An 18,318-nucleotide genomic window follows, 5' to 3' on the forward strand; every position below is an offset into this window, starting at 1 on the left:
TGTCTGATCCTACCCCCCAGTCTCTTAAAAAGACTAAATGCTTTCTGAATATTAGCAATTCTATTATTTCATTCTTATTCTTATTTTTCCATTTTGTGCAAGATTTCTAAAAGATTGATGTATTCGGCCGGGCGCAGTGGCTCAAGCCTGTAATCCCAGCACTTTGCGGGGGGGCCGAGACGGGCGGATCACGAGGTCAGGAGATTGAGACCATCCTGGCTAACACGGTGAAACCCCATCTCTACTAAAAAATACAAAAAAAAAAAAAAAAACAACCCAGCAGGGCCAGGTGGCGGGCGCCTGTAGCCCCAGCTATGCGGGAGGCTGAGGCAGGAGAATGGCGGGAACCCGGGAGGCGGAGCTTGCAGTGAGCTGAGATCCGGCCACTGCACTCCAGCCTGGGCGACAGAGCAAGACTCCGTCTCAAAAAAAAATAAAGATTGATTTATTCAATATGAATTTTGTATCTGGAAAATGAAACACCTAAGTTTATTTTTCATGAGAATTTTTGGGTGTATTGGGGCATAAAATCTTGCTTAAAGATTATATCTTTTTAGAAAAAATAGAGTTACATTTTCTATCCTAAATATGATTGATTCAGCATATAATTAGTCACATTGCTCTCTGTCTTCCTATCCCAAAGTCTTTAGTCTCAGGTCTGGAGTTACTACATGGTTGTAATATTAAGTTATTTCAATGAATATCAACTTTCATTCTGCAAAACAATATTATGGTTCTAATCATTTTATACAATGTCATGAACTTCTTTTAAATGTGGGGTGGTGTTCTAAAAACATGTCCAAAACATTGTAGAATCAGTTATTCAAAATCTAAGCTGTAGTCGGGCACAGTGGCTTATGCCTGTAATTCCAGCAGTTTGGGAGGCTGAGGCAATGGGATCACCTGAGGTCAGGTGTTTGAGAGCAGCTTGGCCAACACGGCAAAATCCCATCTCTACTAAAAATACAAAAATTCCCTGGGCATGATGGTGTCATGCTCCTGTAGTTCCAGCTTCTCAGGAGGCGGAGGCAGGAGAAATCATTGAACATGGGAGGCAGAGGTTGCAGTGAGCTGAGATTGCATCACTGCACTCTAGCTTGGGGAACAGAGTGAGACTCCATCTCAAAAAAAAAAAAAAAAATTGTGTGTATATATATACACGCTATTAGAACTCATTATTTTCAGCCTTAAAGGAATATGATTATGGGGTCTGTGTCAGGTGGCAGGCAGCTATACCTTAGGCAGCTGTAACCTTTTTTCTCTGATTATAAGTCACTCTTCTTCCTTATCTGCACAGTTTTCTAAATGTTGTAAAGGACTCAAAGATGCCAGGGAAGACTCCTTTTCACATCACTGCTGATCATCATTATAAATGAACTTCTCTCTTACCTTTCTTACACAGACTTCATGGCTACCACATTGTCTTAAGATGGAATATTAATACACCTTTTTAAGTTGAAAAGAAAATAAAAATCACCACAAAGAAAAGAAAATGACCCTTTTGTAGTTCATAAGCAGGATAACTGGGTTTTCATGCTCTTGTGTGAGATGCGCCTCGTTCAATGTTGTCACATTACCTGTCTGATGTGGAAAAATAAAAAACAAAAAAAAGGAAAGGAAAGGAAAATAAAAGAAAGAAAAGGAAAAGGAAAGTAAAAGAGAAATGGAAAGGAAAAAGGAAGAGAAGAGAAAGGAAGCAGAGGAGGAAGGGAAGGAAGAAGGAAAGGAAGGAAGAAGGAAAGGAAGGGAGAAGGAAAGGGGGAAGGGAAGGGGAAGGGAAGGGGGAAGGGAAAGGAAGGGAGAAGGAAAGGAAGGGAGAAGGAAAGGAAGGGAGAAGGAAAGGACGGGAGAAGGAAAGGAAGGGAGAAGGAAAGGGGGAAGGGAAGGGGGAAGGGAGAAGGAAAGGGGGAAGGGAGAAGGAAAGGAAGGGAGAAGGAAAGGAAGGGAGAAGGAAAGGGGAAGGGAAGGGGGAAGGGAAAGGAAGGGAGAAGGAAAGGAAGGGAGAAGGAAAGGGGGAAGGGAAGGGGGAAGGGAAGGGGGAAGGGAAAGGAAGGGGGAAGGGACGGGGAAAGGGAAAGGAAGGGAGAAGGAAAGCGAAGGGAGAAGGAAAGCGAAGGGAAGGGGGAAGGGAAATGAAGGGAGAAGGAAAGGAAGGGAGAAGGAAAGGAAGGGAGAAGGAAAGGGAAGGGAGAAGGAAAGGAAGGGAGAAGGAAAGAAGGGAGGTAAGGGAAGGGAGAAGGAAAGGAAGGGAGAAGGAAAGGAAGGGAGAAGGAAAGGGAAGGGAGAAGGAAAGGAAGGGAGAAGGAAAGGGAAGGGAAGGGAAGGGAGAAGTGAAAGGGGAATGGAAGGGGAAGGGAAAGGAAAGGGAAGGGAGAAGGGAAGGGGGAAGGGAAGGGGAAGGGAAAGGGAAGGGAAAGGGAAGGGGAAGAAGAAGGGGAAGGGAAGGGAAAAATAGAAAGGAAAAGGAAAGGAAAAAGAAAAGGGAAGGAAAAAGGAAAGAAGAAGGCCGGGCACGCTGGCTCATGCCTGTAATCCCAGAACTTTGGGATGCTGAAGCAGGTGGGTCACTTGAGGTCAGGAGTTTGAGACCAGGCTGGCCAAAATGGTGAAACCCCTTCTCTACTAAAAATAAAAATACAAAAAATTACCTGGGCGTGATGACTGGCGCCTATAATCACAGCTGCTCAGGAGGCTGAACCCGGGAGGCAGAGGTTACAGTGAGCCAAGATCATGCCACTGCACTGCAGCCTGGGCAATAGAGCAAGATTCCATCTCAAAAAAAAAAAAAAAAAAAAAAAAGGAAAGAGAAAAGGAAAGGAAAAGGGAAAGGAAAGGAAGCCATGGGGAAAAGGAAACAAACTGCAACTAATTAATTTGCTGTTAACTCTCAAACTATCCTTGCATAGAAAATATTGCAATCCTGTAACAGTTGTTTTTTCTGCCTACAAGCAAGAATGTAACTTTTAACTTAAGAGCACTGAACCCCTTTCTCTGGAGTCTATGTGTCCCAAATGGACATTCTCAGCTTTTTGTTTGAATAAACTCTTTAAAAGTAGATTCTGATTTTTAAAAAAACATTTCTGGTTTACAGTGCTGTAGTTAATATATTATGTTAAAAAATAAAACTGTATGCTAGACAGAAAAGGGAGAAAAGACTAGAAAATTAGGAAGTCTCTTTTAGTATTTCCTAATTACTCACAGAGGTTGGCATTAGGGTGGTAGTAATTGTATAATACCTGCCTTTTAATGGACACCAAAGTCTTTTTCAGTGTGTGTATGACAGGAACACTTAACATGAAGCCTGTCCTCTTAACATATTTTTAAGTGCACAGTACATTATTGTTTATTATAGGTGCAATGTTGTATAGCAGATTTCTAGAGCTTACTAATCTTTCTTAGGGTTTGGAACAACATATTACAAAATATGGCACCTGGGCATACTGAGTATTCTAAACTGAGGAAATTGAGAAAACCATAAAATTAGAGGGTCATTCTCTGACTTTCTCTCAGTTTTCTCCTTTAAGGCCATGAAAAGAATTCTCTGACCTAGCTAATCTGGAAGTAAATCTTAAGACCCTCATTCCACAGGGATCTCACTGTATACCCAAAAGTCAAGAATAATCTCAACAAAGAGGCCTTGCTAAGTTCCCTCCAGCTTATTAGTACTAGGTCACCTGCTCTTTTAGTCCAACTATGTTTCTCCACATCTATTCACGTTTTTCATCAGACTTCACATAAAAATACAGTTTGTCCTGAGTTTTGGGGTCTTCATTTCTGAAGGCTGCCATGCCATGTAAAACTTTGGTTAAGTTAATTTGTTATGCTTTTCTTTTGCTGATATATCTCTTGTCACAGGGGTGTCTGCCATGGACCTTGACATGAGTGTGGAAAAGAGAGTATCTTTTCTCCTCTACATCTTGCTTGACTAAAACACTATGGACCTTAGTTATTACCTGGCCATTTACACTTCCCTGCCCAGTGCCTGATAATCACCATTCCACTCTTTGATTCTACGAATTTAACTGTCTTAAATACCTCACCTAAGTGGAATCATACAACATTTTTCTTTGTGTGACTGGCTTTTTTTTTTATTTTTTTTTTTTTCCAAGATGGAGTCTCATTCTGTTGCCCAGTGCAGTGGCTGTGATCTCAGCTCACTGCAAGCTCTGCCTCCTGGGTTCACGCCATTCTCCTGCCTCAGCCTCCCAAGTAGCTGGGACTACAGGCGCCCACCACCATGCCCAGCTAATTTTTTGTATTTTTAGTAGAGACAGAGCTTCACCATGTTAGCTAGGATGGCCTCGATCTCCTGAACTCATGATCCACCCGCCTTGGCCTCCCAAAGTACTGGGATTACAGGCGTGAGACACTGCACCCTGCACGACTGGCTTATTTAACTGAGCAAAACATCCTCAGATTTCATCCATGTTGTTGCATATTGCAAAATTTCCTTCTTTTTAAAATCTGAATAATATTGCATGCAATGTATGTATTGCATTTCTTTGATGTATTTGTATCAATGGTGTACATATTTATACATTTTCCTTAAAATGGGGGAGAGGATTGCAGTGAGACAAATGGTTATGTACCCGTGAGACTTTAGTTAATGTGCATTAAATCTACATTTTACATAAGATAAGGTGAATATTTGAAAAAAAAAAAAAAAAAAAAAAAAAACAAGAAAATAGAGGAAGCAGATATCTCAGGGAAGGGTGAAGGAGAGATTAACATCTTCTTGTCTTTGTTCTGTACCTGGAAAATTTAGCTATTAATGGACATTATCAATGCGGAGTCTTCTGAAAGGGCTGATTTTTGTTAAGCCATTAGGGACAAAAGCCTAATGGTGGCCAGCAAAGGTAGGGATTAAGAGGCATGCCCCACCTCCTGTCATCTCGCCATGGTCTGGACCTCAACTTCCAAAGTTTCTCTGGTGTCTCCTTAGGCAAGATGGAGTCCAGTCAGTCAGTTGAGGGCTCCTAATTTTATTTTTAGTTTTCACCAACATGTGCTGTCTTTTATATTTTTCTTATAAAAGCCATTCTGATAGATGTGAAGTAGTATCTTGTTTTTATTTGCATTTCCCTGATTGGAATGTTGGCTAGTGACCCTGAGCAGCTTTTTCATTTATCTGTTGGCCATTTGCACGTCTTTCTTGGAGATATCTATTCAAGACATTTGCCCATTTTTAATTGGGTTATTATTTTGTTTACAATTGAGTTGTGGGAGGTTCCTTATATATTTTGGAAATTAACCCCCTTATCAGATACATGGTTTACAAATATTTTCTTCCATCCACAGGTTGCCTTTTCACTCTGTTGATTTTTTCCCTTGCTGCTCAGAATATGGTTAGTTTGGTGTAGTCCCACTATGTTTATTTTTTTATTTTGTTGTCTGTGCTTCTTAGGTGTCATACCTATGAAATGTGGTATATACATAAATGGAGTAAGTTTTCCCTTTAGCTTTCTTCTAGGTTTGTATAGTTTTGAGTCTCATATTTAAATATTTAATTTATTGAGTTAATGTTTGTGTATGGCATAAGATAAAGGCCAGGTTTCATTCTTGTGCATGTGGATATCTAAGTTTTCCCAGCACTGTTTGTTGAACAGGCTCTCCTTTCCTCATGGTGTCTTCTTGGCAGACTTGTCCAGGATCCATTGGCCTTACATGTGTGGATCTGTTGCTGGGCTCTCAATTCTGTTCCATTGGCCTATGTATTTATATTTTTGTGGCAGAGCCGTATTGTTTTATTTATTATAGCTTCATAATGTAATTTAAAATCAGGAAATGTGATGCCTCTAGCTTGGCTCTTCTTTCTCTTTTATGGTCTTTTGTGGTTCTATGTGCAAATTCAATGCACTCTCAATCAAAATTCAGATGGCATTTTTAACAGAAGTAGAAAGGATAATTTTAAATTTTCTCTGGAATCATCACAGTCTGCATTTGGACCTCTCGTGGCCGCTATTGTGGTAGAGCACCTGGGGTGTGAAACAGCCAGCTCTTTGGACAAGGGGCAGGCTCTGTGCTCCTCTCACTGTGCCTGCTCCTACCCCACTGTCAGAGGCTTACATTGACCATACCCAAATCCCCCACATTAGCTTGGAATTCAAGCCAGGAGATGACCAAGCCAGAAGACAAGGCCACGTGGAGTCCCTTCATACAGTTAGTATGTGTTGACTGGTTACTTTGTGCTAAGCATGGTACCAGCCTCTTCCCAAACAAGACTAAAATTTGCTACTGAATATGACAAGTCTGTAGGTTCTCTCTTCTATTAAAATATCTACTCTTCAAGAAGTCTTCATAGCCTCATACTCCAGAGGGTTGCAAAAATAGTTTATTAGAGGTTCCCAGATGTATATTATTTCCAACTCTGTGTGCTGTTGCTAACTCAGGTGAAAATATTGCTACATTTTCATGTAAATGCTGAGTAGTAAGCATTATTCATGTGTTGATTGATCATTTCTGCATGTGCAAAAATATTATTTCTAAAGGAAAAACTGTTTCACGTTACCTTTTCTAAGATTTTGGGGATGCTGGTGGTAGCATAATTCTATACACCTTGAAACTCAGCAGAACAGGGTTTTCTTCCACTTACAGAGACTTAAAATGAGGAAACAGTATGAAAGTTTTATATTTCAAAGCTACTGATATTCCTTCTTTGCTGCTCCAAAGTGAGGCCCAGAGCCCATAGCCTTTGTTTTAGCAGAAACTTTAAAGGGTCTTTTGATATACAAAGGCAGACACAATACAAGTACAAAGTGAAGAGCTAAATTTCTCTGTATAATAAAGTAAAGAGAATTGACAGCCAACTGAAATAAAGCAAGAGTGAGATTAAGAGGTCAGCTGAAACAAGAATGGAGGAGAGTCAGAAGTGATCATGAAACATAGAAACCACAAAGGAACTGGGTAATAGAAGCCAATTTGATTTAAATTGCAAAGAACAGGGTGACCTTAGCTAATACCTAGGTTATATCAATACAATTGAACGATCTTATCATGACAGGTACAGGCTAAGCAAAACTTCCTCTCCATAGACTAAAAAATTGGGAATTGAGACACTTTGTCTTGATGTGGTGAAAGTCGTAGGCTCTTGGTCCCCCAAAATTTCATTACAAATCACTGACATGAAACAGATTGATTACCAGAAGAAAAGGCGTACAAATTTATTCAATGTATATACACAGGAGCCTTCAGAATTAAGACCCAACTTCCCAGTGAGTTACAAATTCTTACAAACCATTTTGAGGTTGCAAAAATAGAGGGCTTAGATTCTGGTAAAAGAGGTCACAGGAGAAGGGAGAAGAGACTTGGCTAGCAAAGGTGGTCTCGTAATGAAGCCTTCCTTAGAGGTAATAGAGAATAAATGTTTCTTTTTGGACTTTTAAAGGTGTCAGACTGAATCTCTCCCTGATCCAGGAAAACTTAAAAAGGGGGAGACCTGGCTGCATTAATAGTGATTCCCTACAGATGCAAATTTTCCCCTCAAAAGATAGCTTTGCAGGGCCACTTCTGCCTGCTGCCCAAGTGGCAGCCATGTCAAAATATGTCAAAGAAATATATTTTGAGGTAAAATATTTTAATTTCCTTCAATGTTTAGTAGAAATGTGTTCACTAGAAAGTGACTGGGAGTTAATGAATTTCTTTTCCATTACTTATTCATAAATGTGTAATGGCCCAGTGGGTGCATCTTGCCTGCTTCACAGATAAAACCAGTTCACTGAGATAGTGGTATTGCAGTAGAGAAAGAGTTTAATTAGCACAGGGTTAGCCAAGCAGTAGATGGAAGGGTATTACTCAAATCAGCCTCAGAGCACTCAGAGGCTAGAGTTTTTCAAGGATTTTTTGGTAGGCAAGAGGCTAGGGAGTGGGAAATACTGATTGGTTGAGTTGGGGATGAAACCTCAGGAGTTCAAAGATGGCCTCTTGCACTGAGTCATTTCCTGGGTAGGCGGTCAAAAGACCAGCTGAGCCAATTTCTCGACATGAGTGACCAGTCCAGGTGGCAAAAGCTGGTCTGTCAGAATACAAGGTCTGAAAAATACCTCAAGCACCAGTCGTAGGTTTTACAATAGTGATATTTCCTATAGGAGCAATTGAGGAGGTTACAAACTTTGTGACCTCTGATTACATAACTACTCAGCAATAATTTTAACTTTATGGGTAATTTGTTGGTTTTACCAAGACAGTTTCAGTTCCTGAGCAAGGAAGGAGTTAGTTTGGGGATGAGGCTGTTATTCATTGTTGTTTTAAAGTTAAACTATAAACTAAATTTCTCTCACAGTCAGCTAGGCCTGTGCCCAGGAATAAACAAGGGCAGTTTGGAGGTTAGAAGCAAGATCGAGTCAGTTAGGTCAGATTTCTTTCAGTGTCATAATTTTTCTATGTCAAATTTGTCTGACTGTTATAATTTTTACAAAGGCAGTTTCATATGTGGGTAAGACAAATAAAATCAGCATAGTCTGTAATTCAATATAGATTATAGTACTGCTATAATGTAATTCCACTTCTGTAAGAATTTATGTTTTTAAATAAGATTTAAAATATTTACTAGTTAATAAAAATATATTTTATCAATATTTAAATATATCATAATTTTCTTTTTCTGGAAAAAAATTATTTTTACATATTTTAATCTTGATGCTTTTTTTACATTATCTGATACTATTATTATACAGTTTTATAAGTTTAAATATTATTTATTAATCAACCACTCTTTTTAATAGTATCTTTTGAACCTGTTTTTGTGAGAAACTGAACAAAAATTAAAGTTCCTGCCACTTTATTTCTATTCCGTTAGCTTAGATTTGTAAGTCACCCTAACATTTTGATATTACCTAGATTAAAATATATGAGTTATTCCCTAACAGTAACACAAGCTTTTTGTGTTATAGGTTTATTATGGTTTTCTTAACTCAGTAAAGCAATATATATAGTAGTTTTATTGTGTCAATAGTAAATATTGCAGAACCAGTAATGTCACTAAGCAGATAGATAGCAACATACATCTATCAAGTCCTACCCCTAGAAGAAAACAGAATGAAGGTCAAACCTAAAAAACTTCTAATTGGTTCATGCATCTCATGAAAATAATGTTTTCCTACATTTCGTTCCAATTTTGGTTGAATACTGAACACACACACACACACACACACACAGATGCAATTTTTAAATTTCTAAGAATCTGCATGTATAAAATACATACATTTATGGTATACTTAATTGCTAATTTAAGTTGTTATAGTAAAAATTGTATTCTCTCAGAATTTTGAAGGCATTGCATTGATGTCTTTTATCCAGTGCTACTGACAAGAAAGCATTTGTAAGTTGATTTTTCATTCTTTATATGAACCAGCTTAATGTTTCTTCAGATGTTCAGGACTTCGATGGGGTTTACAGATGCCCAGTTCCACAAGACTGGGCCTAGTCTTGGGTTTGCATCATGTTTCTGCCCTATTGGGCAGGACTTTCTCACCTGAACCATTCTTTAACACAGGGCAAGTGACTGCTCTCAGATCTTTACTTACTCCTTTGCAGACTCTCATGTTTCTCTCTCTAACACTGTATTTTTCTTAACATTTCTCAAATGCCTATCTTTGAGACATGATGTCCATGTCCATCATTCTTTAGGTTCTTGAAGAAGGAGTTCTTTAACTTGATTTTCCAAATCATCAGTCTGTTTAGTTTTATTTATTCTATTATTTAATCCATCCATTTATTTCTTCTTTTAATTTGGACACAAAATACATTTATTTTGTTTTGCAGAAACTGTTTTGTGATGGTGGCTCACGTCTGTAAACCCAGCACTTTGGGAGCCCGAGGCGGGTGGATCACAAGGTCAGGAGATTGAGACCAATCTGGCTAACACGGTGAAACCCCTTCTCTACTAAAAATATTTTAAAAAATTAGCCAGGCATGGTGGCAGGCACCTGTAGTCCCAGTAACTCGGGAGGCTGAGGCAGGAGAATAGTGTGAACCTGGGAGGCGGAGGTTGCAGTGAACCGAGATCGCTGCCACTGCACTCCAGCCTGGGTGATAGAGCGAGACTCCGTCTCAAAAAATAATAATAATAAAAATTTAAAAAAAGAAACTGTTTTGTGATGTCTAATCCTTTTTCATAATGATATACCTATGTTTTACAGATTTAATAATTTTTTGATTCATTCCAATTCCTAGTCAATTCCTCTGCTTGTGATAGATTGATTTCTCACTATGCTCATTCTCCGACTTGAGAGTTTACATTGCAAGTGGAAAGCTATGAATGGAACCACCTCATATTATGGCCTGTGGACATGAGGAAGCAAGTTGTGAGATATCCCAGCCCCACACCAGGGAAAATTGCTCATGTCCATCCTAATCATTTTCTGCTGTTAGTTTATAGGTGTGTGTCCTTGGGGAAGAGGTGGACATTGTTCCCAATATTTGCGTTTCTGTAATTAGCTGAGAGCCTGAGGTGTGCACAAAGTTCCTCCCTAGTTGGTGTCCTTTCTACTAACTTTGATTGGGTCAGTTGCCAACATCTTATGAGGGCACTGTGTGTTGTCTGTGAGCTCCTAGTCCCGAGCCCTAGCTCCTCTCTGAGTTTCCATCTACTGAAAATTAGTGTGTTGCTTCTGTGATTGGTGGAAGCAGACGATAGCTTGGGGGTCTGAAAGCAAGATATATCAACAATGTTTTCCTCAAACTATTACAACATTATTGCGGGTTTTCTCAGTCTAAACCTAAATCCGTAACTCCTTTGGGCAGAATCCCTGTCTCTTACATGAATTTATACCACAATTTGAATTTAGGTTACTATCTTTTCAAAGAACTTTGATATACCAAGAATTTTCTTTCCTTTTTTTTTTTTTTTTTTTTTCAGGGTCTCATTCTGCTGCCCAGGCTGAAAGTGGCACTCATGGCTCACTGCAACCTCTGCCTCCTGGGCTCAAGTGATCCTCCCACATTAGTATCCTGAGTAGCTGGGACTACAGGAGTGCACCACCACACCCAGCTAATTTTTCTATTTTTTTATAGAGACATATTTTGCCCAGGTTGGTCTCAAACTCCTAAACTCAGGTGATCTGTCCACCTCAGCCTCCCAAAGTGCTGAGATTATAGACATGAGCCATAGTGCCTGGCCAAGAAAATTTTAAATATTGCAGTGCTACTCAGGAAAACTTTTGATAAAAGTAAAATTGTTCAGAGGAGACGTCTCTTAGTACAGTGTGGGAATAAAATTACATTCATTAATCTGCATTATTTTTATTGAAATGAGGAAACTCCCCAATGAAATTCAGATACCAAAATCACTGTCTTATAAAATTATTTAGATATAAGATGTAAAATATTTTAAGTGATTTTTTTTTTTTTTTTGGATTATGCCAAATGACAAATTGAAACTAGTGGTCTTTAGCCTACTATCCATCCTCCTCAGTCTTATGTGTGTCACTTTTCCTCTACCTCTACCTTTTTTCCAATCCAGTTCCTTCTTTCAACACAGCTGGGAATCCCTAAAGCTCAATTGGTCTTTGCATTTAAATCCCTTTATAACAGGCCAAGTCCCTCAGGGAGTTTTTCAGCCCTGCTCTCACTCTGGGCTGACATATATAATCACATATAATCTCTGGCTACCAGATCTATATTGATGATTTTAGATGTTAGTAGGCACGAAAGAGAGAGAAAGAAGGAAGGAAGGAAGGAAGGAAGGAAGGAAGGAAGGAAGGAAGGAAGGAAGGAAGGAAGGAAGGAAGGAAGGAAGGAAGAGAGAAAAAGAGAAAAGGATGGAAAATCTGAGTGAAAAAATGCTGAGAAATTGCAGAGAAGGTCAGAGAGACTTGGAAAAGCTGTAGGTAGTAGCCAACATTTTGGAGGTTACTTTCAAAGTCTTCTTGTACAGACTGACTAGGCACTAATCCAAATGCTTTAGAGGCTTTAAGGATAGGGCCTTTCACAACTTTACAGCAATATCTAAGAACAGATCCTGAAGCAAATGTGACCCCAACTCTTTCTTACTTTTATTGAAAGACCTTAAGTCAGAAATTGGGTATTTAATATGTAAACATATACAGAAATATAAAACTGCCCTGTTGCCAATCTCTTCACAGAACTCTTTCATATGATTTTACAACAAAGACCAAAAAAAAAAAAAAAAAATCGAATAAGAACAAAAAACTTCTCAATATACTAATGGCCTTATAAAGATAGCAACTAGATGCTCCAACCCAAGTCATTCAGTACCTGAGGAGAGAAATGCTTGACTAAAATGTCTGTGAATACTGTAAGTAAATAAAAAAGAACATTAGCAAAACAATTGTCCCATATTGCTAAAAAACAAAAAGAAAAAAAAATGAAGCAGGTAATGATTAATTAAGGTTTATTATCCTCTGAGCAGAAAACAAAGTTCCATTTCGTATTTTAGCCCTAATTCTTATTACTAAGAGTGCTACACCAGTCCTCCCACTATGTTACATAACCTGTTCACCAGAGCCTGTGACTGTCACCACTGAACCATCTCTGGAAACCTTTGCTCCTGTGGCCCCATGCCTGCTGTCTTCATAGTTTGGGGTTTGCTATGCAGATGGAGTCTCCAAAACAAATGCTCCACCAATGGCATTTTTGCCTTTTAAATGATAATTTAAAGATCACCATGAAATTTGAGACATTCTGTGGGGGAAAATATTTATGATTTCACCTTCAGTGCTACCTAAGGCTGAATATTTTATTGTTATGGGTCTTTTTACTGCTTTCTTCAGTTGCTCTAGATCAAGAGAATCAGGACTTGTTTAACTTTTTCTACAAAATTCAACCTTTACCTGAACAGTGATGCCTCAGAGGCTCACTGAGGCAAAGATTATTAATCAGGACTACCAGGACCTTAAATTTAAATTTATCTGTGACTCTACCTTTAAGTTATATGTGTGTGAAATGTCTTATTCCAAAAATAAAGTGATGACTGTGATTGATTCCTCCTATCTACTCATGTTTTAATACTGTTTCAAAGGAAAATTTACAATTTTGGGGGAAAAATATATTAGATGGGCCATGATTAATTCCAAAGAATTAAATACCTCCATCCTGAGAGATTATAAGAAACTCAAAATTTTTCTTGAATGCTCATGAAGAGACAATTTATAGAGATTTTCTAGATTTTGCTGTCTACTGTAGCCAGCAGGTGCCCAATTTCTTTATAATCACCACATATGGATCACATTACAAATTTTTGGTAATTTAACTTTCCCCTGGAGCCTAAATATGAAGGATATTTGGTGACTTAAAATCAGTCTTCAGGCCGGGCGTGGTGGCTCACACCTGTAATCCCGGCACTTTGGGAGGCCAAAGTGCGCAGATCATGAGGTCACAAGTTCAAAACCAGCCCAACCAACAAGGTGAAACGCCATCTCTACTAAGAATACAAAAATTAGCTGGGCGTGGTGGCACATGCCTGTAATCCCAGCTACTCAGGAGGCTGAGGCAGCAGAATCACTTGAATCCAGGAGGCAGAGGTTGCAGGGAGAGGAGATCGCACCACTGCACTCCAACCTGGATGACAAAGTGAGACTCTATCTCAAAAATTTTTAAAAATAAAGTTAATAAATAAATAAAAATCAAATCTTCAGTGTCACCCCACTCTGGATGTTTCCAATTATCATAAATCTTTACACCTGTATGTACATGAGCGATCTGGGCAAAAGTTTGCTGTTCTGACTCAATTCAAAAGAATATTGATAGACTGGATTCTTACTTCAGCCTTTCTTTAGGTCTAGAGGGAATTCTGCTCACTAGGTCTAAACAGCCAGACCCAAATAAGTGAAGACCTCCACTGACTTAATCTTAAAGTGTCTTTGATGCTGGTGTCTTAGGCTGTGCGATCCTTGTTCACATTTTTCGGTAGTCAGGCTTAGCTATTAAGGAATTGAATTACTTTATTCTCAGCACATTTCTATCAGTTGTGACAACACTTCAAATTGTGATACTCTTCTTCTGTTACCCTATGAAAGGAAATCCATGACTCTCTCCTCTAACTGAGAATTGACTATCTCAAAAACTATTAGATGGTCCTTAAATTTCCAGATTTAATCATGTTTGTTGACAGGTCATATCTTAAGATTGAAATGGAAAATGCTTGGGCAAGATATGCCTTAACAGATTTCAATTTATTTCTAAATTATAGCCCCAACCTAAGTAAAAGTTGCCCATATGGCAAAACACATTTCACTCACAACAGACTGCCAAATGAGAAGAGATAAAAGAGTTATAGTATACACAGATAACAAGACTTTGAAGCAGTCCAAAGTTTTGAAATGCTATGGAAACAAGAGTTTTCAGCCTCAGCAAGAAACAAATTAAAAATGGTCAACATATTAATGAACTGTGAAATGTTCTAATGCTTTTTAAGATGGTAACTATCATTAAAGCCTAGAAAGAAAAGGAAAGCATTTAGGGAAAAGAAAATGCCCTAGTTTATCTTCTACAAGTAGGAAACTCCAGACCAACTCCCCTGGATCCCATGATATGGTAAGAAGTCAGATATTTGAAGAGATTCAAGAAGTTATTAGAAAGCACCAGTTATTGACTCTGGAATCTGAAGAGTTATTGGAAATTTTGGTTGAAAGCTATATGACAATAATCTCTGAAACTTTCATAAAAGCTACTAGCTTGTGGCAGAGAATCCCAAATCAAACTTGCCAAAGATTCTCCATGAAATATGCCAATCAAGTAATGACAAATTGTCTACTATTGTTGACATTAATGGAAACATTTTACAAAGATTACTGAAAATGTCCCTGTCTCAAAGCTCATCTGTTATTAGCACATGATAAAACTAAGAAAGTGGGAAGTAAATAAGAGTCTCAGTTGCCTCTATGAACACTTCCACATTTCTTCTATGGATTTTCATTCTTTTTTTTTTTTTTTTTTAAATTATACTTTAAGTTCTGGGATACACTTGCAGAATATGCAGGTTTGTTACATAGGTAGACACGTGCCATGGTGGTTTACTGCACCCATCAACCCATCATTTATAGGTATTTCTCCTAATGCTATCCCCGCTACCCACTGACAGGCCCTGGTGTGTGATGTTCCCCTCCCTGCGTCCATGTGTTCTTATTGTTTAACTCCCAGTTATGAGTGAGAACATGTGGTGTTTGCTGAGAATGACGGTTTCCAGCTTTATCCATATCCCTGCAAAGGACATGAACTCATTCTTTTTTATGGCTGCATAGTATTCCATGGTGTATATGTGCCACATTTTCTTTATCCAGTTTATCTTGTTGGCTTATTCTCAAGGTAGATAGAAGCTTTTCTTTGCTGAAGAGATACAGCTCTGATATTAGGGGAAAAAATTAATGAAACAAAAAAATTATATTGTATTTATAACATGGGAATTCCCACCTCTATCTAGTAATATAGCCACTCTTTTGGCTGACACTGGTATCAGAGAACTTTTCAAAGCCTTGCCGCTTACTCAGAAACTGTTTTCTGCTATAACCCCATCACCTACAATCCTCAGGGGGAGGACAGACAACCAAGTCATTTTAAAACTCAAATGATCAGAATGACAAAATGATCTGGAACTCTCTGGCTTTGTCAACTGAGAGTATAATTTCTTGCTCTCAGGACCCTGGGAACAACATTCCAACCTGCATTAATTTGTTTCAGGTTATCCTGTAAGGTTAGATATTTCTCTCTTGATCTTCAACTCCACCTCATTTCTGTCAGACATGGCAAAGCACTGCAACCAATGGATGGAACATATCAGTATTATTACCAATAAGCACGAGATGTCTTTACATCCTCTCAAGAAGTCTTCTGCCCTGAAATCATGTTGAAAAGGTCCTTGTTTATTTTTACCCTTAGTACAGCAATTAAATGTGAGGACGTAGCTTCCTGGATTCATGTCTCTAAGACAGAAAGATACGATGTTATGTTATAACCTTCAACACTGGGAGTGCCATTTTGTTGTTGTTGTTGTTGTTAGGGAATGATGTATAACTGAAAAGTCTAAGAATACTTCAAAAGCATACAATCTTCAAACAATGACAGCTTCCAACATATCTTCAGGTTGAGAGGTTCCATGACACAAGCAGCTTCCTCCTAAAATCTATAGAACAAGAACTAGACAACTAACTAGAGCCACAGATCGTCATCTGTGTTTTTCTTGTTTGTTTCATTTTGTTGTTGTTGTTGTTTTTCATGCTTTTGTTCTTGATTTTCTTAGCTATTTTCTTTACTCTTTACTGAATTAAGGTTTTGGATTATAAATAAACTCTATGTTTCAACTGTAATCCTTACAAGGTCTTTATCCTTTGTATATTTTTTTTTTTTTTTTTTTTTTTTTTTTTTTTTTTTTGCTTTCTTAGCTATTACTTAGTATGAGTCCAAAATTTAGCTGCAATTTCCTTGCAGTCTGGTTAAAATAACTAATTAGAAATGTTCTTGGCATGATGGCTCATTCTTGTAATCTCAGCAGTTTGGAAGGCTGAAGTGGGCAGATCACTTGAGTCCAGGAGATTGAGATTAGTCTGGGTGATATGGTGAAACGCTGTCTCTATGAAAAATACAAAAAAAAAAAAAAAAAATCCCCAAACATTAGCCAGGCATGGTGGCACACACCTGTGGTCCCAGCTACTTGGGAAGCTGAGGTGGGAGAATTACTTGAGCCTGAGAGGTGGAAGTTGCAGTGAGCTGAGATCATGACATTGCAGATCCCATGAAAGAAAGAAAGGAGAAAGAAATAAGGAAAGAAGGAAAGAAGGAAGGAAGGGAGGAAGAAGGAATGAAGGAGAAGGAAGGAAGGAAGGGAAGGAAGAAAAGGAAGGAAGGAAGGAAGGAAGGAAAGAAGGAAGGAAGAAGCAGAGAAAAACAGGAAAGAGAAATAAAAGACAGAAATAAGAGAAAGAAATAACGGAATGGAAAAGGGCTAGCTTTTCGTGGCCTCCCTCCAAGAAGCCCGTCCTCCTCGCATTCCAGAATAAATCCGATACTACAAGAAGAGAAAGACCCTAGAAAGGGAGGTGGGAGGAGGAAGGAAGGAAGGAAGGAAAGAAGGAAGGAAATTAGTAAATAAGATGAGTCATGTGCACACATTTTCTTCTAGTGCCCAACAATTTTTTATATTATCAGTTCTTTATAATTAAATATTTGACTTTATCAGTGTATTAGTTGGTTTGGGCTGCCATAACAAAACACCACGGACTATGCAGCCTAAAGAGTTGTATTTCTCATAGTTCTGGGTGCTGGAAAAGTCTAAAATCAAGGTGGTAGCCAATACAGTTTCTGATAAGGGCTCTCTTCTTGGCTTGCAAACAGCCACCTTCTGACTGTGTACTCACTTGGCTTTACCACAGCAGGTGTGAGGACAGAAAGAAAGAAGATGCTTTTTGGTGTCTCCTCTTATAAGAACATTAGTCTTCTCAGATAAGGGTCCCACACTTATGACCTCATTTAACCTTAATTGCCTCATAAAGGCTCTGTCTCCAAATACAGGCACATTTGAGTTAGAGCTTCAACATGTAAACTGGTGGAGTAAAGGGAAATCATTCAAATAACCAGTGAATAAACTCATGAATAAAGTAACCATGATGACAGATAAGGAAGGCATTTATCAACTCAGAAATTTAGACTTTAACTCACCTAGGCCAACCTACATATGGTCAATGCTGAGTGCCCAATCTGCCAGCAGCAGAGACCAACACTGAGTCCCATATATAGCACCATGCCCCAGGGTGAGCAGCCCACTATTTGGTGGCAGGTTGACTACAATGGACTATTTCCATCATGAAAGGGACAGTGTTTTCTTCTTACTGGAATAGACACTCTGCATACAGATTTTCCTTCCATGCATGCAATACTTTTGCCAAAATACCATCCATGGGCTTATAGAATGCTTTATCCATTGTCATGGTATTCCCTACATCATTGCTTATTGATCAAGAAACTCATTTCACAGGAAAAGAAGTATGGCAATGCGCTCATGCTTACAGATTTCAATGATCTTACTATGTTCCCTACCATTCTGAAGCAGCTGGTTTGACAGAAGGGTGGAACAGGCTTTTCAACAGCCCTACTTAGGTGGCAATACCTTGCAGGGCTGGAGCGAGTTCCAGAAGGCTGTATACGATCTCAGTTAGCTTCCAATATCTGGTGTTGTTTCTTCAGGATTCTCAGGTCCAGTAATCAAGGGGTAGAAATGGAAGTGGTACCACTCACAATTTTCCTGAGTGTCCCATTAGCAAAATTTTGCTTCCCGTTTCTATCTGAGGACAGACCTTATGCTCTGCTATTGGTTTCAATATCTTAGTTTCAAAGGGAGGAATGTTTCCATCAGGAAAGACAACAGTGATT

At 38.7% G+C, this 18,318-nt stretch overlaps 1 pseudogene; it reads left to right on the forward strand.

Annotated features, from left to right (window-relative positions):
- Positions 1–1,495: 1,495 nt before the first annotated feature.
- Positions 1,496–1,587, forward strand: LOC115898516 (annotated as a pseudogene).
- Positions 1,588–18,318: the final 16,731 nt, after the last annotated feature.

This window comes from Rhinopithecus roxellana, chromosome 6 (assembly GCF_007565055.1).
Source record: "Rhinopithecus roxellana isolate Shanxi Qingling chromosome 6, ASM756505v1, whole genome shotgun sequence".
Classification (NCBI taxonomy): domain Eukaryota; kingdom Metazoa; phylum Chordata; class Mammalia; order Primates; family Cercopithecidae; genus Rhinopithecus; species Rhinopithecus roxellana.